This window comes from Heterodontus francisci, unplaced genomic scaffold (genome assembly GCF_036365525.1).
Source record: "Heterodontus francisci isolate sHetFra1 unplaced genomic scaffold, sHetFra1.hap1 HAP1_SCAFFOLD_51_2, whole genome shotgun sequence".
Classification (NCBI taxonomy): domain Eukaryota; kingdom Metazoa; phylum Chordata; class Chondrichthyes; order Heterodontiformes; family Heterodontidae; genus Heterodontus; species Heterodontus francisci.
Window position 1 is genome coordinate 851,371 of NW_027141369.1, and position 23,131 is coordinate 874,501.

The 23,131-nt window shown below is 46.0% G+C and overlaps 2 non-coding genes across 2 annotated transcripts; both read right to left on the reverse strand.

Moving 5' to 3' along the window:
- Positions 1 to 298: 298 nt before the first annotated feature.
- On the reverse strand, positions 299 to 387 carry trnar-ucg (transfer RNA arginine (anticodon UCG)). The gene is given in 2 exon segments: positions 299 to 334; positions 351 to 387. It is a non-coding gene; the product is annotated as a tRNA-Arg (tRNA).
- Positions 388 to 9,641: 9,254 nt separating this feature from the next.
- trnai-aau (transfer RNA isoleucine (anticodon AAU)) lies at positions 9,642 to 9,715 on the reverse strand. Its single transcript has one exon. It is a non-coding gene; the product is annotated as a tRNA-Ile (tRNA).
- Positions 9,716 to 23,131: the final 13,416 nt, after the last annotated feature.

Below are 23,131 nucleotides of genomic sequence, written 5' to 3' on the forward strand. Positions count from 1 at the left end.
ATTAATAGATGCAGTACTGAAACAGGCCCTTCGGCCCATCAAGTCTGTGCCGACCAATAACCACCCATTTATGCTAATCCGACATTAATCCCATATTCCCTATCACAGCCCCACCATTCTTCTCCCACCTCCCTGCACTGGGGGCAATTGACAATGTCCAATTTACCGATCAATCTGCAAGTCTTTGGCTGTGCGAAGAAATCCACGCAGTCACAGGGAGAACTCAAACTGCGCACAGGGACTGAACACGGGTCGCTGGAGCTGTGAGGCTGCGGTGCTAAACACTGATCACCCAAAATGACCGTGGCAGGACTCGAACCTACAATCTTCCAATAACATCGTTAAATACACCGAAGTCAGACGCCTTATCCATTAGGCCACACGGCCAGTAGTGAAGGTCTGAAAAGGTGCTGAACCTCTCAGTTTTTGGTCTACCCAAACCAAGTTCAAGGCCTGAATAATGAACCAATTGCCTCATTAGTTCTGTGAATAATACAATGATTTAATAGACAAAGTTTTGAAACATTCCTGCCCATAAATCTTGATAACAGAGAGTGTGTGGATCTCCTGACTCAGAATGTTTAATGGATACAGTCCTCAGATCCGACAAGGAACCCCTGAACATCCACAGTAAAGACAGTGTGGATGAGGAAATGGAAGAGCCGGGAGCTGAAACTCAGGGACGGCCGAGCTCTCCTGTCATTGAGCTTGTTTGTCTGCTCTGCTCGCCGCACTTCCGGCTCTACTTTGTTTCCAATGAAAAGATGAAAAGGGCCGTTCGGTTTTCCTCTCACTGACAGCGTGTTTCACTCGGGTTAATATAACCCGGGACTTTTGCTGCTGAAATGAATTCTGCAAGGTCCCAGCAAACACACCGGCTCCCTCCTTTCTCCCCTCTTTCTATCGGATTGTTTTACCAGGAGGAGCTCAATAATAACAAACCCCCTGCAGGGAATGACCGCAAATTGAGCATCAAAATGGGGCAAGTGGGCAGCTTTCTGGGTTCTAGGTTCCCCCTACCCCGTCCCTCCCTCCAGTCCAAGCCCCTCTTCACTTTCTTTGGGACTTTGATGAGGGTGAAATGGGGAAAGTTCCCATTGATGTTTGAATGCTGAATTGTTGCAGAGATCTGCGCACGCGCTGTGTTGCCCCGCCCCCAGTGGGACGTCACAATGAGGAGTGGAGCCATTGCGCATCCTTTCCCCAACCCAGTCTGTGAGGCCATTCACTCAATCAGGGGAAGATGCTTTAAATCAGCTGCTAATGGAGACTTCCCGGGCCCGGGGGAAGGGAACAAACAGCATCTGCTTCCAGCAGCCATTGCTTTGGGAGCGTGTCCGCAGATGTGCTCAGAGATTAGCACTGAGTGGTGGGAAGTTGAGGGGGAGTCGGGGAGTGTTTGTAACAGAAACTGTGGAGCAGGAGCTGCTCCCGGAACATGGAGTGAGCCGGGGACACGGGGAAGGGAGAGTTCATTCTCGGACAGTGTCTGTACAGGCTCAGGGAGACACAATGGGAAGAAATCACTATTGAAAATCACTGACAATTTCACCACCCAAAGGAGAGGGAATTTTCCTGCTTTAGTTCCAGTCTCTCACTGTTTGTTGGATTGTGAACAGTGGGGGGAAAATAGCCGCAAAATAACGATGTGGACAGTTAGACAAAGAGCATTTATTGCAGACACCAGGTGAGAAGTGTGAAAGGCACATTTTAAATAGTGGCTGCTTGTTTTCCGTTGAAATAGAAATGTGACTGTGTAAAGGTCACTGCTCTATCGGACAGTCCCAGTCATTGAGCAGTGCAGGGCTTGTGTTGTTTCTGAATGTCACAAACTTGTTGTAAATCCACTGCAAACACCTGGTAAACAGAAGCTGAATACTGCAGTACTGCAGTGGAGTCAGACACTGACACTGTTTGTGTTCCTGGTTTTCATTTTATGATTGTTCATAATGATTATTATTGGGACGATTACATTGATCGCTTTTGTATCTTCTATCTCACCAGTTCTTTCATTCCTGCAGGAAAATACATGAAGGAACCTGACTGGATGTGGTGATTCTTGGACACAAGGAAAAGTGCAGTGATCTCGTTCCAACACACAGTCGGTACAGGATCACTCCCAAAGCACAGAGATACTGCCAGCTCATCAGTTCCACTGGAACAAACAAAAGAAGTAGTCAGACAGACACTGATCCCAAAGTCAAGAGAGACACATTTTCAATCCAACAGTCAAACAACAGCAGGAGAGACAGAAGTTGTTTCTATTTCACTCCAATTCAGTACAGCTGACAGGTTGATACATCAATCACAGTCCAAAAACAAACTCACTATCAGATCTAAATAAACTCTGTCACCATGGTCACATTTTAAATATAAAATCTGAAATAGAACAGGCAAAATTTACAGAATTCAAAGGTACAGAATGAATGCAAGGAGGCTTCAAGGGGATTTGGACAGGTTAAATGAATGGGCAGAACATGGCAGATGGAATATAATGTGAATAAGTGTGAAGTTCTCCACTTTGGTCGAATAAACAGAAAGACAGAGTATTTCTTAAATGGTGAGAGGTTGAGAAGTGTCGATGTCCAAAGGCACCTGGGTGTCCTTGTTCATGAGACACGAAAAGCTAGTATGCAGGTGCAGCAAGAAATTAGGAAGGCAAATGGCATGTTGGCTTCATTGAAAGCGTATTTGAGTACATGAGTAAAGATGTATGAAGTCTAGATGAGACCGCACCTGGAGTATTCTGTCCAATTTTGGTTTCCTTATCTAAGGAAGGATAGACTTGTCACAGAGGGAGTGCAACAGAGATTCACTGGTCTCATCCCCTCGGATGGTGGGATTGTCTTATGATGAGAGACTGCAGAAACTGGGCCTAAATTCTCTAGAGTTTTGAAGAATGAGAGGTGATCTCATTGAAACAGACAAAGTTCTTACAGGGTGTCACAGGGTAGATATGGAAAGGATGTTTCCTCTGTCTAGTGAGTCCAGAACAAGGGGACACAGTGTCAGAATAAGGGCAGACTGAGATGAGCAGGAATTTCTTTACTCAGAGGGTGAGAAATCTGTGGAATTCTTCATCCCAGAGGGCATTGAACATATTCAAGACAGAAATCGATAGATTTCTAAATACTAACAAGATCAAGGGATATGGAGATGGCAGGGAAAAATGGCGTAGAGGTAGATGATCAGTCACGATCTGTTTGAATGTTGGAGCAGGCTTGATGGGCTGAATGGCCTAATGCCCCTATTTCCTATGATCCTATGAATCCCAATAATGTACATCAGAACGTTAGACCAAGTTATGCATTACATACCAGTTCAAAAATCCCACAGAGATTAAGACTGAAAGATACAGTATCAAGCCATTACTACAAAATGAAGGACTTGGAGCATGCAGACCAGCCCATGTATAAGATTGAAAGTTATATTTTCATTCACAATCATTTTCACAGAGCTTAATATTGAATACCAATCCACAACTTGCACAGGATTACCAAATAAAACCTACAACTGTAAAATACAGTTAATCCATATTTTAAATTAAACACAAGACAAACAAATATTGATACATTAAGAGAGCGGGAAACAGTGAGAGCAGAGTGGAGCAAAAAGAGCCCAGGAGAGAGAGGGAGCAAGAGTTCACTCGGAGAGCAGGGAACAGCGAGAGCCATCGTCAAAAAAGGCAAAGGAATACACAATTAATGGGAGAACACTGAACGGTGTAGAGGAAGTGAGGGACGTTGGAGTGAATGTCCACAGATCCCTGAAGTAGCAGTACAGGTCAATAAGCTGGTTCAGCAGGTAAATGGAATCCTTTCCTTTATTAACTGAGGTATAGAGTATTAGGGTGACCTGGTATCCATGGCAATAAGTCACTGACAGCTAACATTCAGGTGCAGCAAGCAATTAGGAAGGCTAATAGTATGTTAGCCTTTATCACAAGAGGATTTGAGTACAGGAGTAGTGAATTCTTGCTTCAATTGTATAGAACCTTGGTTAGACTGCACTTGGAGTACTGTGTGCAGTTTTGGTCCCCTTGCCTTAGGAAGGATATTATTGCCTTAGATAGAGTGCAAAGAAGGTTCATCAGACTTGTTCCTGGGATGGTGGGACTGTCCTATGAAGAGAGATTGGGGAAACTGGGGCTGTATTCTCTGGAGTTTTGAAGAATGAGAGGTGATCTCATTGAAACCTACAAAATATTTAAAGGACAGTCAGGGTAGATGCAGCTAAGATGTTTCCCCTGGTTGGGGAGTCGAGAACCAGGGGACGCAATTTCAAAATAAGGGGCAAGCCACTTAGGACAGAGATGAGGAGAAATGTTGTTACTCAGAGGGTTGTGAATCTTTGGAATTCTGTACCCCAGAGGGCTGTGGAAGCTCAGTCATTGAGTATGTTTCAAGCAGAGATTGACAGATTTCTAAATACAAATGACATAAGGGAATATGAGGAAAGTGTGGGGAAAAGGGCATTGAAGTGGATGATCAGCCATGATCATGTTGAATGGTGGGGCAGGCTCGATGTGCTGAATGGCCGACTCCTGCTCCTATGTTCCTATGTTCCCAACTCCACATTATCGATGAGACACAGCCTCAGGCCGACTTGTCGGGTGTTGCAAACAGATAACACTGCTTCTGATCTTCACCAGAACAGAGAGTGAGATGTAAAATTGATCATCAAACAGACTGTGAGAGAATACAACAGAATAAAACACATGGAGAGACACTGTGGAATAACAAATAGATTTGATTGGAATGTTGAATTATGATTGGAATGGATAAAACAGCAGATTAAATTGGGACAGAAAAGAGAAACTGATGGGAAGAAGGAAGAAAAGAAAGGATGGATCTGTTCACTTTTTTCAGTTTTTTCACTGGTCCATAAAAGCTGGATTTAAAAAGATGCAAAAAACAGAGAATTTCACCAAAAAGGGAGATTAAATGCTGCCGAAACCTTGGATCGAAGGATGCCCCAACAGATCACCTGTTTAACTGTCTCTTCACTGGGGGATTTCAATCAATGAGCAATATTATTCTCTCCTTTTCTTTTGTTAAATGAAACCACTACTGTCACTTGGAGTTAATATCACTGTGTTCCAACTCCTGAATAATAAAATTGTGAGTTTCGTGATATTTTCTGGACACATTTCCTGCTGAAAGAACTAAGAACTCTTTTCTAATTTACACAATACTATATACACACTCATCAAGCCTCCGAAACTCGCATCCTTGGTGCTGCTCTCTCCTCCCAAACCTCATCTCATGTGACTGTTACATCATCACTCTGATTGTGGGAGGGGTTAATCCTACTTCTCTTCAGCATTAACCCTTCACATCCTCATACTGCACTGTCTGTCCAAAAAAATCGGTGGAGGGAACTTGAATTATCAAAACAGCAACAGCTGCCAGTTGAAAATCAACTCCACCCATCAGAGAGAGACTGTCAGAGCACTTCCTGCATCCAGTCCTGACCCTGTCACATGAAGCAGCTGCTCAGCCAGACCCCACTCTCATCAACACTGAACATTTTTACTGAGACCCTTCAAATACTGTTTATAAAAGGCAGGAAAGATCAAAGTTCACACAGTTGTATTAAATACAACAAAGTTTAATATCTTCTCACCGTTTCTCGGTAACCACATGAGACTTAGGTTTTCTTATTGGTTCCTTTGATTTTTCTTGTTCCTGACTGACAAATATTCCAAACCTCAGATAAACCCTCCCACTTGCGTCATGTCCCAGTCTCGGTTAAAAGCAACACATAATGACACAAACACTCTCCTTCAGTGAGATTAATATCAAGCTGTTTTCCAGGTTGAATGTAACTGTGAACAAATTTATGTCAAAGAAGTTACCTTTGATGTATCAGCACTGAAATTCTGTCCAAGGAGCAACAGCCATTCCAAACTCATATCCTTCACAAAGGCTGTTTTTTTACAAAGTAATTCATGACAACGCTACTTCATCGGATAACGTCATCAGGATGCGCCGCGTTGCGCACATGCGCAGACGGTGTCATGCCCCTTGCGCATGCGCTGCGGTCCGACTCTACAGGACTGATTTGCGCATGCGCAAAGGACGCGGTACGCGCATGCGCACACAGTCTATTCATCTCTGCGCATGCGCTGCGGACCAACCTGCCGGTAAGGTTGTGCGCATGCGCAGATGACGTCATAGCGTTATTTCGTCTTCCTCCTGACGCGCCAGTTTGGCCTCTGCGCATGCGTCAAAGCTTCGGCGCGACTTTTTGAAAGTGGAAGGAGCGGAGGTTTCGTCGGGCATCTTATCTGAATTATTTATTCGTTTTGGAGACTTGCTTCATTTTTATTTGACACAGGAGATTGTTCCAAGGTAAGTTGCTCTGCCTTTGTAAGTTGCTCTGAAAACATTTCCATTGTCTGGGCCACCGCATGTTCTACAGTCCCTGTTGTGAGTTGCTCTGAAAACATTTCCATTGTCTGGGCCACCGCATGTTCTCCAGCCCTTGTTGTGAGTTGCTCTGAAAACATTTCCATTGTCTGGGCCACTGCAGGTAGCAGGATGAAGGCACAGTGACTGTGATTTCTGGCGCCAAACAGTACACACTGCAGATACATGATGGCCAGGCTACCTGCAGCTGCATCTTCTCCATTCAGACTTTGTTGCCCTGCAAACGTGCTGTTGTTGTGCAGAGGCATCTGGGTCTGCCTTTGGACAGGCTCGCCCCCAATTGTCGCTGGCGTGCATCTTAGACACCAACGACGACAGGCATGGCTGCTGCCATTGTGATTACAGAGGAACAGCCAAGGCCCCTCAGCCACAATGAAAAATACCGCTTGCTTTCAGATCAATTGTACCAGCTGCAACAGGCCGTTCTGCAGAGTGGAACGGCAGCATTCATGAGGAGACTGGACTGGCTGCGGCAACTGACTCTCCGCTGGCAGCAAGGACTGGCTGATGAGATGGAGCCATTTACTATGCCCAACAATTACCCGGAAGCACCTTCGGATGGAGGTGGCCGCGCGCTGGACATCAGTCACGTGTCACAAACCCTGGATCCTGAGCGTCTCACCCCCTGGCCTAATGATCTGATGGACCATACATATGCCTACCTGTTCAAATCTCCACTTCCCCTACCTGCGGTACCCTCTCCTTGCTGCTCAGTTACACAGTCACCTGCTCCTACACTCATCAGGGCAGTGCACATGGACACACAGTTACCTGCTCCTACACCCATCAGGGCAGTGCTCATGGGCACACAGTTACCTGCTCCTACACCCATCAGGGCAGTGCTCATGGGCACACAGTTACCTGCTCCTACACCCATCAGGGCAGTGCTCATGGACACACAGCCACCTGTTACCCCATCCGACGTTGAAACAACCATGCAGAGCCTTGTGAGACTCCGCAATTGCCAGTTGCTGCCTGTCAAGCAGAGAGGGCGTCCAAAGGGGTCAAGCACTTGGGGAACATTCAGCAAGAAGAGACTGAGCACTAAAAGAAACAAGCATGCCGTGTCCAGTGGTAGCAGAAATGTGAATGCTCTTGCTGTGAACACAACTGGTGATAGTAGTAGGCAGGATTAAATGGGAATGGATGGAAAGACGCACGAGTAACATAACCACTGGCAGGGAACTGCTGGGCTAAATGGCCAGCTTTATGTTCATAGCCCAAAAGAAATGTGCTTCTTTTCCAGCACCCTCACATCATTTATGTTTTCCCTGAGAGCAGCATTGAACCATCACGAGATAGGGGCAGTAACATCATCCTGCCTCCTGCAGCTGAGGTGGGTACTAAGTGATTCATTGGCGGTGTTATCAGTACATGCCTTTACCGCAGAACACAAAGCATGCTCAACAGTAATTTCATTGGAGGGAGGGAAGCTCTGACACTGATGTTCTTTCCTTATTTTCTTTCATGTAAAACGTGCCCTTGAGAAAACAATCCTTGACACTTAAGGACGGCATTCAAGCAAAGGAGGCAGTGCAGGAGATGACGCAAGGATGTGATGATTCCTGCATCTGAGGTGGGTAATAAGTGCTTCATTGGCGACGTTATCAATTGGTGCCTTCACTGCAGAACTTAAAAAGGTGTGCGCAACAGTAATTTCAGTGGATGGAGGGAGGCAAGCTCTGACTCTGATTTGCTTTTCTTGTTTTCATGTAAAACATGCCGTCGAGAAAACAATCCTCGAGACTTACGGTCAGCATTCAAGCAACGAAGGCAACTGGATCATGCTGCGGAGCTCATCACGATGTGAAAAGGAACATTGCATTTATGGATGAATTGGGAATGAACATTGGGATGCACTTGGGGAACATTCACCAAGAATAGATTGAGCTCAGACTCTTGTGACTTTGCCTTCTTCACATGGACAATACAGTAGTGGAATAGAGAGCCAAGCTTTTATTCACCACAAGGCTCTCCAGGAACAATCTCTTCAGCTGTGCATAGCAGAGAATCGGCCTGTCTGTCTAACGGGAATGCTGGACACAACACTCATGTATCCATGCACAGCAGTTCCTCAGATACCTAATGAACTTAATAAAACTTTTCAATAATTAAACCCAGAATTGTTGAGGTTTTGTTTTGCATGCTATTTCCCCGACTTTGCAACTGCACTTCAGATATTCAACTATGGTGGGGGGGGGCATAGGGAGGGGTGTTTGAAGAGGGGGAGGGGTGGGGAGGGGTGGGGAGAGGGAGCATGCAAAATGCAGGGACCAAACAGTTGCAATGCCTGAAGTACTGAGGAGATTTAGAGAAAGCAACTGGGTAGGGGAGAAAGCAACTGGATTGCGCATCCGCAGCTGGAGGGAAAGGCTGAATGGAGAGGGCCGGAAGCGAGAGGCCGTAGAGAGCCGCGGGGAGCGAGCGTGCGAAGACCTTGGTGTCACCGGGTCCAGGGACTGGCCAGTAAGTCTTTTGCTGCACTCCTCTTCCGTTCCGCTGCTCCCCCCCCCACTCTCTCCCCTTCCTCCTTCTCCCCCCCTCCCCGGCACCGCTACCGCTGGTCTCCCCGCGCTGCTCTCCCCGGCCCCCGCGCTGCTCTCCACGGCCCCCGTGCTGCCTTTCCCGGCCCTCGCGCTGATCTCCCCGGCCCCCGTGCTGCCTTTCCCGGCCCCCGCGCTGATCTACCCGGCTCCCGCGCTGCTCTCCACGGCCCCCGTGCTGCCTTTCCCGGCCGCCGCGCTGATCTCCCCGGCCCCCGTGCTGCCTTTCCCGGCCCCCGCGCTGATCTCCCCGGCCCCCGCGCTGATCTCCCCGGCCCCCGTGCTGCATTTCCCGGCCCCCGCGCTGCCTTTCCCGGCCCCCGCGCTGCCTTTCCGGGCCCCCGCGCTGATCTCCCCGGCCCGCTCCACTCTCTCACTCCGGCCATTGTATTCTGCCACGTGTTTGTTAGGTTTCATCTCTGTGATTTTTTGAATAGCGCCATCTTTGGTCCTGGCTGCTGCAACAGTCGCTGGCTATGACGTTTTCGTGGCACATGCTGCATCTGCGCATGTGCCAAAACAGCGCCACCTACCGATCGCGTTGTCAACAATTGCGGTCGTTTTTTTATGCGATTGAAATTCATCAAGTATTTTGAATTAGAGTTCACAAGACTCAGATGTCAATGTTGATAATGAAACTTTTCAAGCATGTTGCTACTGTGAAATAAGGCTCTGCTGGGAATTGAACCCAGGATCTCCTGTTTATTAGACAGGTGCTTTAACTAACTAAGCTACAGAGCCAGATCACGAATGTGTGTGCAATTGAAATCAGAGGAAGGCCTTGTAGATAGTGGGCAGGCTTTGGCGAGTCAAGAGCTGAGTTCGTCACGGCAGTGTTCCCAGCCTCTGACTCGCTCTTGTAGTTGTAGCTGTAGTTGTAATTGTAATCGGCAACCATCCGTCTCGGAAGACGATGGTCTACACCCGGGGTGTACGTCACTTCTGTGTGAAACATCGTTTGTTGTGGCTGGAGAGGACGACTCGTGAGTGACGATCCCTTCCTCAGCTGGTACAGATGAATATCATTGGCCCGAGGTCGACGGATAATTTTTCCTTCCTCTGAGCTCTCTTTCCCACCATCTGGTCATTTCTTTTGCCCTCTACTTTTCCCATGGTCTTCCTGAATGCCTTTCTCCAGGAATTCCAGTCAGCAGGAAGGACTTCCCATGCATCGACTCCAATCCCAGTCAGCTTGAGATCTCGCTTTGCAGATGTCCTTGTATCACAGACGTGGGTGACCTGTTGGTCTCGTGCTGATAGCAAGCTCACCAAAGAGCATGTCTTTGGCAAAGCGACCGTCATCCATTCAGCACACATGACCCAGTCAACAGAGTCACTGCTGACTCAAGAGGGCAAACATGCTGCAGATCCCTGCACGCTGGTGTACTTCTGCATTCGGCACTCTGTCCTGCCAGGAGATGCCCAATATCCATCTGAGACAGCGGAGGTGGAAGCTGTTCAGCTGCTTTTCTTGGCTTGCATAAGTTGTTGATGCTTCTCTACTATAAAAGAGGGTGCTGAGAACACAAGCCTGGTACACGCGGAGTTTTGTATTTTCGATCAGTTTGCTGTCGGTTCACACTCGTCTTCTCAACTTTGACATGACAGCTGCAGCATTGACAATCCTGGTGCTGATTTCAGTATCAAGGGCCAGATTGCTGGTGATTGTTGATCGAAGGTCTGTGAAGCTGTTGACAACCTCCAAAGTGAGGCTGTCGATGTTGATGGAAGGTGGAGTCTCTACGTCCTGGCCCATAACTTTGATCTTCCTGATGCTGATCGTCAGTCCAAACTCCTTGCAGGCCAGGGAGAACCGATATACAAGCTGCTGTTAATGAACTTCATTATGGGATGTCAGCACAGCGTCATCAGCAAACAGCAACTCACAGACCAAGAAGTGACTCATTTTGGTCTTGGTGCGCAGTCTTGCCAAGATGAACAGCTTGTCATCAGCTCTGGTATGCAGGTGGACACCCCCATCTGAGTCACTGAAAGTTTAAAATAGCAGCATGGAGAATAATATGCCAATTGTAAAGGATGTGAGCTGTGAGGAGGTTACAAGGAGGCTTCCAGGGGACTTGGACAGGATAAGTGAATGAAATGACAGATGGAATATAATGTGAATAAGTGTGAAGTTATCCATTTTGGTAGAATAAACAGAAAGACAGAATATTTCTTAAATGGTGAGAGGTTGGGAAGTGTTGATGTCCAAAGGGACCTGGGTGTCCTTGTTCATGAGACACTAAAAATTCGCATGCAGGTGCAGCAATCAATTAGGAAGGCAAATGGTATGTTGGCCTTAACACGAGGGGTCATGAGTACAGGAATAAAGATGTCTTGCTGCAATTGTATAGAGCCTTGGTGAGATCGTGCTGGAGTATTGTGCACAGTTTTGGTTTCCTTATCTAAGGAAGGATACACTTGCCACAGAGGGAGTGCAACGGAGGGTCACCAGACTAATCCCTGGGATGGTGGGATTGTCTTCTGAGGAAACTGGGCTTGTATTCCTTAAAGTTTCATTTAAAAGGCCATTTAAAACTGAGATAGGGTGGAATTTCTTCACTCAGAGGGTGGTGAATCTTTGGAATTCTCTACCTCAGGGGTTTGTGAAAGTTCAATCATTGAGCATGTTCAGGACAGAAATTGATAGAAATCTTGATACTCATGACATCAAGGGATATGGGGAGAGCGCGGGGAAGTGGTGTTGAGGCAGATGATCATCAAGGATGTAATTGAATGACAGATCAGGCTCGACAGGGTAAACTGCCTCCTCCTACGTTCCGAAGAGAGTTTGCACCAGGACACAGCCCTGTTTTACCCCACTGCTGATCGTGAAAGTGTCTGATGTTGCTCCATTGTAACTGACGGAACTGTGCATGTTCTCGTGGAAAGAAGAGATGACGCCCAAGAGTTTAGGAGGGCAGCCTAGTTTCCACAGCAGTTTGAAGAGTCTGTCTCTGCAAACAAGATCGAAGGCCTTGGTGATGTCTATAAAGACAATGTAGAGTGGTCTGTACTGTTCACAGTACTTCTCCTGTAACTGCCGAAGTGAGAAAATCATGTCGACTGTCGATCTACCAGCTCTGAAGCTGCACTGAGACTCAGGATAGATGTGATGTCAGGGTCTGCAATCTGGTCAGAGCAATGCGAGCAAAGACCTTCCCCACAATACTTAGCAAGCAGATGCTTCGCTAATTGCTGCAGTCACTGCGATCGCCTTTATTGTTGCACAAGGTGACAATGTTTGCATCACGCATGTTGAGAGGTGCAGATCTCCCCTTCCAACAGAGACACAGAAGTTCATGGGGATGCTGCAGCAGAGCTGCTTTTCCACTTTTGATGATTCCAGGTGGAATATCATCATTTCCCAGGGCTTTACCACTGGCAAGATGGTCAATGGCGTTGTTGAGCTCTATGGTGGTGTCGCTGTCCAGCTCCTCCATGACAGGGAAGTCTGGAATGGTGCTGAGAGCTACTTCAATGACAATGTTCTCCGTTATGTCGAGTTCAAGGTAATGCTCCACTCACCTTTCCATCTGCTTTTTAGGTTCAGTGATGATCACCCCTGTCTTTGTCTTCAAAGGTGTTGATTTAGTTACTGCTGCTCCCATTGCTTTCATAATTTTTTTTTTATTCATTCATGTGATGTGATCATCACTGGCTAAGCCAGCATTTATTGCCCATCCCTCATTTCCCATGAGAAGGTGGTGGTGAGCTGCTTTCTTGAACCGCTGCAGTCTGTGTGAGGTAGGTACACCCACAGTGCTGTTAGGAAGGGAGTTCCAGGATTTTGACCCAGCAACAGTGAAGGAAAGGCCAAGTCACGATAGTGTGTGGCTTGGAGGGGAACTTGCAGGTGGTGGTGTTCCCATGAATTTGCTGCCCTTGTCCTTCTAGTTGGTAGAGGTTGCGGGTATGGAATATGCTGTCTAAGGAACCTTGGTGTGTTGAATTCCTTCATATGTCCCTCTGGCATCCCCCAGATTCAGTGGCAGTTTGTATGCTGTTGCAGAGTTTTAACCAGTATTGATTGGTGCAGTGCTGAGCAGTCTGCAGAGACATGTTTCTGGCAGCTCTGAGAGCGTCCAGAGTTTGTTTGCTGGGGACTTGTTTGTCGTTCATGAGGACTCTCTTCTTAGTTGCAGTAACTGACTCCATTTCAGTCCAATAAGCCGCAAACCAGTCAGCATTCCTCCCATCTCTTTTCCTATACACAGCGAGTGCAGAGTTATAGATGGTGGCGTGCAGATGATTCCACTTTGATACCACACTGAGGCCTTGGGTGTTTTCTGAAAGAGCCTGATCGAGGATGTTGAGGAACTCCTGGGTCCTTTCTGGATCAGTGGTTCGGCAAGTGTTGATCCGAGAACGGCCTTTCTTCTTGGATGGGTGAAGCTTTCTTGGCTGAAGCCTGACCTTGCTACACACCAGGGAGTGGTCAGTGTCACAGTCAGCGCTATGATAGCTGCGTGTGATGAGGACACTGCTGAGGGTGGTACGTCTGGTGATGATAAGGTCTAGCTGGCGCCAGTGGCATGATCTCGGATGTCTCCAGGACACCTTGTGGCACAGCTTGACCTGGAAATAGCTGTTCGTCACACAGAGTCCATGGTGACAGCATAGCTCCAGAAACCTCTGTCCATTTTCGTTCATCTTGCTAATCCCCTGGTGCCCTATGCTCGTTGGCCAAGCTGTAGTCAGTACCCAAGCTTGCGTCGAAATCCCCTAGAAGATACAGTCCCTCAGTGCTGGGAATTCTACTGATGGCAGTGTCAAGTGTCTCATAGAATTGATCCTTGACATCTGGGGTGGAGGTGAGTGTCGGCACATGGATGCACATGAGATTATCTGGGCCCGCGCTTGTTGAGAAGTGAAGGGTAAGAAGTCTCTCTGAGCCTGCTGTGGGTGGTTCACTCATCACAAGCAGCATGTTATTTACTGTGAAACCCACTCCATGCTCACGAGTTGCCTCTTGGGCTTTCCCCTGCCAGAAGAAGGTGTAGTGTTTCTCTTTGAGGGATCCACTTTGAATGAGTCTAGTTTCTTGCAGCACAGCAATGTCCACATTGAGCCTTGTGAGTTCCTTGTCAATCACAGCTGTCTTGTGTGTGCTATCAACCTGCAGAAGGTTGTCGGTAAGGCCAGGACACATGGTCCTTACATTCCAGCTTGTGATGCGAAGCACTGGTGTCTTCTTTGTTGAGTTTGTCTTGCCTGGTGCATAGATTATCAATCCGCCAGTTGAGAGATATCTCTCGAAGCTGCAAGCACCCATTGAAGCAAGTAGGTCGTGGCAGGACAGCACCTAACTGACTCGGGGCTGCACAGCTTGGAGTAGGTGGTAGTTATCCATTGAGACGCGATGATCTCTCCCACTGTCAAAATTAGCCCCTGGTGCTCATACTCTACACCAATTGAGTGAGAGCTTATAATCGGTAACTGTTTCTTCCCATGTTTTGCTAATGTTTAACCATGAAGCTGGAGTGTCCTCTCCAGGGCACAGGCCTGGGCAAATAGTATGGAGACACTGAGCATCAGGACCCCCTCTCAGCATTGCTAGTATTGTCCAAAGGAAAGGTAAAAAAACAGTACTATTTGGTACCAGCTCTGCTGTAGGAGTTGCTGGAAAACTACCTGATAAGTAACAGGTATGGGACTCCACTCCGGATTTACTGTCAAGGTTTACTCCCTAAGCCTTCTTCTCTCTCAAGACACCCACAGGGAAGTGAGACTTTTTGCCCATAGATGGGGCTCTGTTTCTTGGCATCAGGATGGAACAACACGCCAGTGGGCCTGCATGACATGCACAAGGATATCACACACTGCCCCATCCCTGTGACAGCTCAGAAAGATACCCTGATGATAATATACCCCACAGGAAAATCACAAACAGCCCCCTCCCTAGGACAGCTCAGGGTCAGACACTGCACACACTGCAACAACAGTGACATTACTGTATTAGTCCCTCCATTCTGAAAAACAAGCATTCACCCTACTTTATGCTTTCCGTCTCTCAGCCAATCTTGTATCCACGCTGCCACTGCCTCTTTAATCCCATCTGCTCAAATGTTGTTAACAAGTCTATTTTATGGTACTTTTTCAAACAAAATTTTGAAGTGCAGACACACACCATCAACCTCACCACCCTGGTCAACTCTCTCTGAAACCTCATCAAAGAAATTAATTCATTAATTAATTCATACACAATCTTCTGTGAACCAATCTGTACTGGCTGTCATTTATTAGCCCATGTTCCACCAAGTGCCAGTTAATTTTCTCCTGGATAATTGTCTCTGAAAGTTTCCCCACCACTGACATTAGACTAACTGGTCTGTAGTTCCTGGGTTTATCTCTCTTTTTAAACAGGGCTGTAAAATTAGCAATCCTTGCAGACTTATCTTTCAGTTCTGGAAAGTCTATTGTGGACAATCTCTTTGGGCATGACTTTAACCAATTAAATCAACAGGATACTTGATTAATAAGTCCAGAACTTTTATTGAGAGTAAAATAGTACTTAATAATTGGAAGTAAAATTATCTTGAACAAACTTGGGGAATATAACTTTACAGCTCTGGCAGGTGTGTGGACTAGTCGAGCTTGGTCTCAGAGTGTCACGGTCCTCTTTGTCCAGCCTAGATCCCTCATCAGGTGGAGAACTTGGTCGATGATCTGAGCCTTTACCCCTGAGATCTTCTCGTGTTCCTGCACACTGAAACCTGACAAGATCCCTACTTTTAACCTCTGGATGGCCATCACACCACCTTGTAAAATAATAATTGGTCTGAGCTGTTGCTACGTACATTTAATTGATGATGTCTTCCACTAACAGCCAACTGTCCTCAGAATCTCAGACATGAGTACAATGGAGTGGTTTCACACTGTCTCCCAATCTGATCTGAAACAAGTTTCCTATTCATTAAATCGAGACTCTTGAAAATGATGGAAATACTCAGCAGGTCTGGCAGCATCTGTGGAGAGAGAAACAGAGTTAACGTTTCAGATCTGTGATCTTTCATCAGAACTGGGCTGAAATTGTCTGAGGGACTGAGATTGTGGAATCAATTTCAGGGTCAAAAACATTGTACTCTGTAAGGATAGGAAGATGGTGATTATTAAGTATAGTGCAAGAATATAGATGCTTTTACATTATTTGAATAAACATTGATTTAAACTTTGTGCTCACGAAACCTATCTTTTGATCACAATGACATTGATAACAATGGAAAAAGCAACACATGCATTTCACGACCACAGGACTTTGTAAAGCCTTTTACAGCCAATGAAGTACTTTCCAAGTGTAGTCACTGTACAGTACAATACAATACCCTACAATAAGGATATTTCACATTCGAGTCACGCAAGTCCCAGGCAATGACCTTCTGAAACAAGAGAGAATCTAACCCTCTCCCCTTGACATTCAACAGCATTACGAGTGCTGAATCCCCCACTATGAACATCCTGGGGGTTACCATTGACCAGAAACTGAACTGCAGTAGTCATATAAATATCATGGCGACAAGAGCAGGTCAGACACTAGGAATCCTGCGGCGAGTAACTCACCTCCTGACTCCCCAAAGCCTGTCCCCTATCTACAAGGCACAAGTCAGGAGTGTGATGCAATCCTCTCCATTGCCTGGATAGGTGCAGCTCCAACAACACTCAAGAAGCTCAACGTCATCCAGGACAAAGCAGCCCACTTGATTGGCACCTCATTCACAAAATTCACTCTCTCCATCACCAACGCACAGTGGTAGCAGTGTGTACCATCCACAAGATGCACTGCAGCAAGGCAGCAAGCCTCCTTACACAGCACCTTCCAAACCCGTGACTTCTACTACCTAGAAGGACAAGGGCAGCAGATGCATGGGAACACCATCACCTGCAAGTTCCCCTCTGAGCGACACACCATCCTGGAATTGGAACTATATCACCGTTCCTTCACTGTGGCTGGTCAAAATCCTGGAACTCCCTTCCTAACAGCACCACATCGACTGCAGTGGTTCAAGAAGGCAGCTCACCACCACCTTCTCGAGGGAATGAGGGATGGGCAATAAGTGCAATTAATAAAAATAAAATCAATAAAAAATGACAATATCCTGTCATCCCCAAAAGTAGAAAATACAAATGAAAATGAAAATATAATAAAACACAGTCAGCATGGATTTCACAAAGAAAGACTTGATTAAACTTATCTTTGAAGAATCAACAGCAAGAGTAATACAGCAGATGTAGAAGAGTTTAAGTTAATAAAGCCTCATCCTTTTAAGTGCTTGAACCAACAAATTGTGGGTTAACAAACAAGCACACTAACTGACAGAGCTGGGTGTTGTGCTTTCTAGATTACCCGAAAGCAGTGTGTCAATGAGTTAAATCTTCAGGTTACTGCAACCAGAATAGCCATTGTCCACGATCAGTTTTACTGTTACAAATAAAGGGTGGAACATTCATTGTGAATCTATAGAAACAGTCTGGTCCTGCACACTGCAGACACATCCACGTCATCACCAACCAGCTCTCCTATAATAGATGCAGTTATTTGACTTTTCCCCATTAGCTCCATGGAATTAATTTTGAAAGATTTTAAATTCCAAGAAGCTTTGTGAATATTCAGCCCTTGAGAAGAAATCATTCCCTGGCCACAGTGGAGAGAGCATTGAAAATAAAACAGTAGACTATCAGGTAACACAGAGAATGCTCATCAGCTAATCTATAATTGCTTAGTTTTCTTACTTTTGCTCTTATTATTCGGTTTTTCATCCTTTTCAGTTCCTGACTCCGGATATTATTGTGATTAAATGTGAAAAGATACACTGTGTATCAGCCCCGGTATATTGGCTCTTTCTCTGTGCAGTGCTGTGTGCACTCAGATACTGACAGTGTCTCTCCCTCCCTCAACTTTGCAGCCCTGACGGTGCAGAAAGCGCTGCTCAAAGTTACACATTCTGACTGTTTGCAGTTGATTAGTGAGAGATTATTAACGTATCCTTCTGCAGCGCTGCCTCGGTTAATAACAGCAGATCGAAGTCACATTTCAGATACAGAAACAGATGCATCAATTATTCACTCTTTCCCAGAGTGAGTGAGGCCGGGACAAGCAGCAACATTCCGGCCCCACACTCTGCAATTACCCAGCACCAGCGGAAAGCAGTGAATACAGATTCAATCAGTGGGTTAATGTCCATTACAGGGATGCAAGATTCCACGGCCCAGGATAAACATCCCCATAGACCGAGAACAAGCTCAGGAAAACCCGGGGGAGTTAATATCCCAATCACTGAGCATTCCAGTAACATTGAACAAGTTCCTGAACTGAGTGAACCTTTCAAAGGACAGAAGTGATGACGAGGTCAAAAAGGTCTGAACAGTTGAGGTGACTGAGCGGTTTCAGCTTCTCTGTTCAGGTTGCAGCTTTCACTGGAGGCATGTGTTTAAATCCCACTTCTGACAACTTGATTTTCAGTTACTTTGCAGAGCTTCCTTGAAGGTTTGAGGTAGAGTAAATACTGAGGAACTGTTTCTAACTGCTGAACGGTCAGTAACCGAAGGTTACAGATTTAAAGAGACTCACAAAACCAGAAGGAACATGAGGAAAAATTCCTTTCTGCAACGTGTGGTTAGGATTTCAGTTATGTGGATAGATTGGAGAAACTGGGGTTGTTATCCTTCGAGAGAAGATTTGATAGAGGTGTTCACAATCATGAGGGGTCGTGACAGATCCGATAGAGAGAAACTGTTGGTAGAAGGATTGAGACTCAGGTAAAAGCTGTGGCTCAGTTGGTCACACTCACCTCGAAATCACAAGCTTCTGGGTTCAGATTGCACAGCTGACACTCCAGTGCAGCACTGAGGGTGTTGAAGGTGCTGCCTTTCAGGTGTGATGTTAAACCAAGACCTGGTCTGCATGTTTGGGTGAATGTAAAAGATCCCATGCTGCAATTTCAAACAAGTGAAGAGCAATTCTCCCTGGTGTTGTGATCAATATTTGCCCCTCAATCAGATCAGTTGGTCATTATCACATTGCTGTTTGTGGGTATTAGCTGCTGCATTTCTGACATTACAACAGTGATTACACTTCAAAAGTATTTCATTGTTTACAAAGTGCTTTGATATATCCAGTGGTCAGGAAAGGTGCTATATAAATGCAAGTCTTTTCTTTCTTTATCACAACACATTGCAGTGTAAAAAATGGTTCCTCATGTCACCTCTGGTTCTTCTGCCAATCACCTGATATCTGTGTCCTCTGCTTACTGACCCTTTTACCACTGGAAACAGTTTCTCCTTATTTAAACTATTGAAAACCTCCATGATTTTGAACAAATGTGTCAAATCTTTTCTGAATTTTCTCTGCTGCAAGGAGAACAACCCCAGCTTCTCCAATCTCTCCACATAACTGAAATCCCTCACCCTGCTACCATTGTGGTAAATCTCTTTTTTATTCTTTCCTGGGTTGTGGGCACTGCTGACACAATGTGATTCCTATCAACGGAGCGGCCTGCTGACATCATCAGAGAGCGCCAAGCTGCGCATAGGCACAGCTACATCTTGCCAGGGTTAAGTGGCACATGCACAGGATGATGTCATGGCTCAGCACCAACATCATCGCAAATCAGCGCCTGGTCCATCTTCGCACATGCACGCTAAAGCGTCATCGGGTATCCAGCCTCTCACTCAGCTGAAGGAAGTGGCTGAATGGGAGACTTTGAGGTTGGAGCTCTCCCCACTCGGCCTTGACGCTTCTTCTCCTCAGCTGCTCGCTCTCCATCTCGCTGCTCCCCTGGCCGATTGTTCCCTGTTCGCGTCACCCAGCTCTCCTGCCACTCGCTCCCAGCCCCCCAACCCCCACTCCAACCATGAGCTCTATGCCGTGCCACTTTCCTCCTCTTGGTCACTCGTTCTTCACTCCTACGTCACGCTTTATGAGAGGCATAGATAGTGTCGATAGCCAGACTCTGTTTCCCATGGTAGGGGTGACTAAAACTAGAGAGCATAGATTTAAGCTAAGAGGGAGGAGGTTTAAAGGGGGTCAAAGGGGTAAATTTTTCACAGAAAGAATAGTGGGTATCTGGAATGAGCTGCCTGGTGGAGGCAGGAACAGTAGTCACATTTAAGAGGCATCTGGACAGGTACTTGAATGAGCAAGGCATGGAGGGATATGGAATAAATGCAGGCGGGTCGGATTAGTATAGATAGGCATTATGGTCGGCATGGACGCGGTGGGCCAAAGGCCCTGGTTCTATGCTGTACGACTGTATGACTCTCTGTGACTCCTGTTAATTGTTTAATTATCCACCACCATTCAGGACTGGATGTGGCAGGACTGCAGAGCTTTGATCTGATCTGTTGATTGTGAGATTGCTGAGCTCTGTCTATTGCATGCTGCTTCTGCTATATGACATGCAAGTAATTCTGTGTTGTAGCGTCACCAGGTTGACACCTCATTTTTAGGTCTGCTTGGTGCTGCTCCTGACATGCCCTCCTGCACACTTCATTGAACCACTATTGCTCCCTTGGCTTGATGGTAATGGTAGAGTGAGGGATATGCCAGGCCATGAGGTAACATATTGTGTTTAAATACAATTCTGCTGCTGCTGATGGCCCACAGCGCCTCATGGATGCCCAGTTTGGAGCTGCCAGATCTGTTCATTTCTTCCCTCAGACATAATTGAAAAAAAAAAAATTCTGAAGAAATGCATGAACTAAATAAAAAGGAGAGAGAAATAAATACTGACAAAATAGATGGCAGCATTTGGAAGGTAAAAAGATTTCAGATTTATTATTGATGAGTGAGAGGAATTTCTCACACTTTGGGGCTTCTGTAAGTGGATTTACTGTATCAGAGTAGAAGTACTGTTTCAGGCCTTGTTAGCTCAGTTGGTAGAGCATGAGACTTTTAATCTCAGGGTCTTGGATTTGAGACCCTTGTTGTGTGGTTGCTCTTCCCTTTTTCAGTCTTCATCGGCAGAGAGTTCAAGGAGTGTTTGAAATTAAATTCAACAACATCACCAGATTTCAACCCCCACCCCTTGCCCCCCTCCCAGTGTAGTTGACAGGACCATCAACCTCTGCCTTCCCCCTTCCCCTCCCTCCCAGAACTGCGACAGGGATCCCCTTGTCCTCACTTTCCACCCCACCTGCCTCCACATCCAAAGGATCATCTTCCACCATTTCCACCACCTCCAGCGTGATGCCACCACCTACCTCATCTTCTCCTCCCCTGTCAGTATTCTGTGAGAATAAGAAATACTGAAATGTTGTTTCTACAGCTTGTGGAAAGTTACCAAGAAGTCATTTGTACACAACATAATGAAATCACTGAAAAAGAGAACTGATAAGGGTATGTAAGTAGAGACCTTAAGACAGTACATCACTGAAAAAGAGAACTGATAAGGGTATGTAAGTACAGACCTTGGGACAGTACATCACTTAAAAATTGTGCTTAGGCAGATAAAAGAGAAACAGCTAGAGTTAGAACAAAGGATGTAGTGAATAAGAAACTGCCCCACGAAGATAAAGGCTGACAGCTGCAAGTTAAAACACACAATGGAGAGCCAAATAAGGTAAAACAAAAACAAGAGTTAGGGGCTAGAAAGTTAGAGTAGGGGGAGAAGTAAACAGAGGAGGAGACTGTAGCAACCATAGGATAGGTTAGTGTCATAATACGTTATAACCAATAATGTAAAATAAAGGCGTGGACAAATGGATTTGTATTGTATAAACATGAACTGAATATGTTGATCGGTGTGCCTGCTTGTCGGACACCCGATCTTGCAAGAACGTTAAATAAACTTACTTCTTCAGAGTTTGACTTGGTGTAAATTATTATTAAGTGGGCTACGTTTCTCACAATTGGGGGCTCGTCCGAGATCTCTTCATCATTGCCGGGACCGCGGCCGACGACAGACGAGAAGACGCGTCCCGTTAATTTAAAAACGGTCTCGTTTCTCTCGTTGGTAGCGGACCCGAGTAATTGACTGAAAACGATCCTAGGGAAGTCACTCTGAACGAGTATTTAGTGCGGCAGGTACACATGTAAAGTCAGGCAACTCCGTGCACGGACCAAGGTAAGAAAAACGACTTTTAAGTATTATCTTGGTGACTTATGGTTAACTGTAGGATAAGACCTTCTAAGTACCAAAAGTCCTTGAGGAGTGAATTTTACAGTCCTGCAGTATAAGACCCTTCAGCTAGGAGGTGAGTACTGTATGGTATAAGACCCTTCAGCTAGGAGGTGAATACCGTAGGGTACAAGACCCTTCAGTTAGGAGGTGAATACTGTCGGGTATAAGACCCTTCAGTTAGGAGGTGAATACCATAGGGTACAAGACCCTTCAGTTAACCATGGGAAATAAATCGTCTAAAAAGGAAGACGATGGGAGACAAGGAAAGTCTGCCGGCAACATCCCTCCCGAAAGTCCATTGGGACGGATGTTGGAGTATTGGGATTTAGAGTCAAAAACCAAGGAGAAAAAGACCCAAATATGATCTAAGGACAGCAAGAAGGACCACCCCTAAACCCGACGATAACGACGACGATAGAGACAGAGAGTCTCCTCAGACAATGATGCCCTTGAGAGAGGTACCAATAGGAAATAATGAAATTGGATTTGTTAGTGCACCATTAACGTCAGGAGAGGTAAGAGTGTTTAAAAAGGAAATGAAAGTCCTCGTAGAAGACCCCTGAAAATATGGGAAAGAGAAAACCCTCCCGGGGTAGGGGGAAACGAACCAGCTGAACAAAAATACCCTAATCAAGACCCGCAGTGGCAGCACAATAATATCGGCCATAGGGGCCAGATGAAAGACCTTAGAAATCTGATAGTAAAAGGCATTGTTGTAAACAAGTAGTTGAAGCCCCTGCAAAACTTATGCCTTTACAGAGTTACCGCAGGCCCCTCTTATGGCACAAGCAGGCAACGTATTGAGTGCGACCCCTCTGGGTATTGAAGGCTGTTTCTAGACAAATAGAGACCATTAAAGGCACCTAGGTGGGATCAAGGGATTGATTTTTAAAAATGTTTTGAAGAATCAAAAGGGGGGACTGTGAGAACAGAATTTAGAATTTTTAAGAACAGAATTACATGGGAACATTTAAGATGAAACAATTAATCAGTCATGTATTGCTAACAAGCTAGCTGACTTCATAACTTCAGGGCTGCA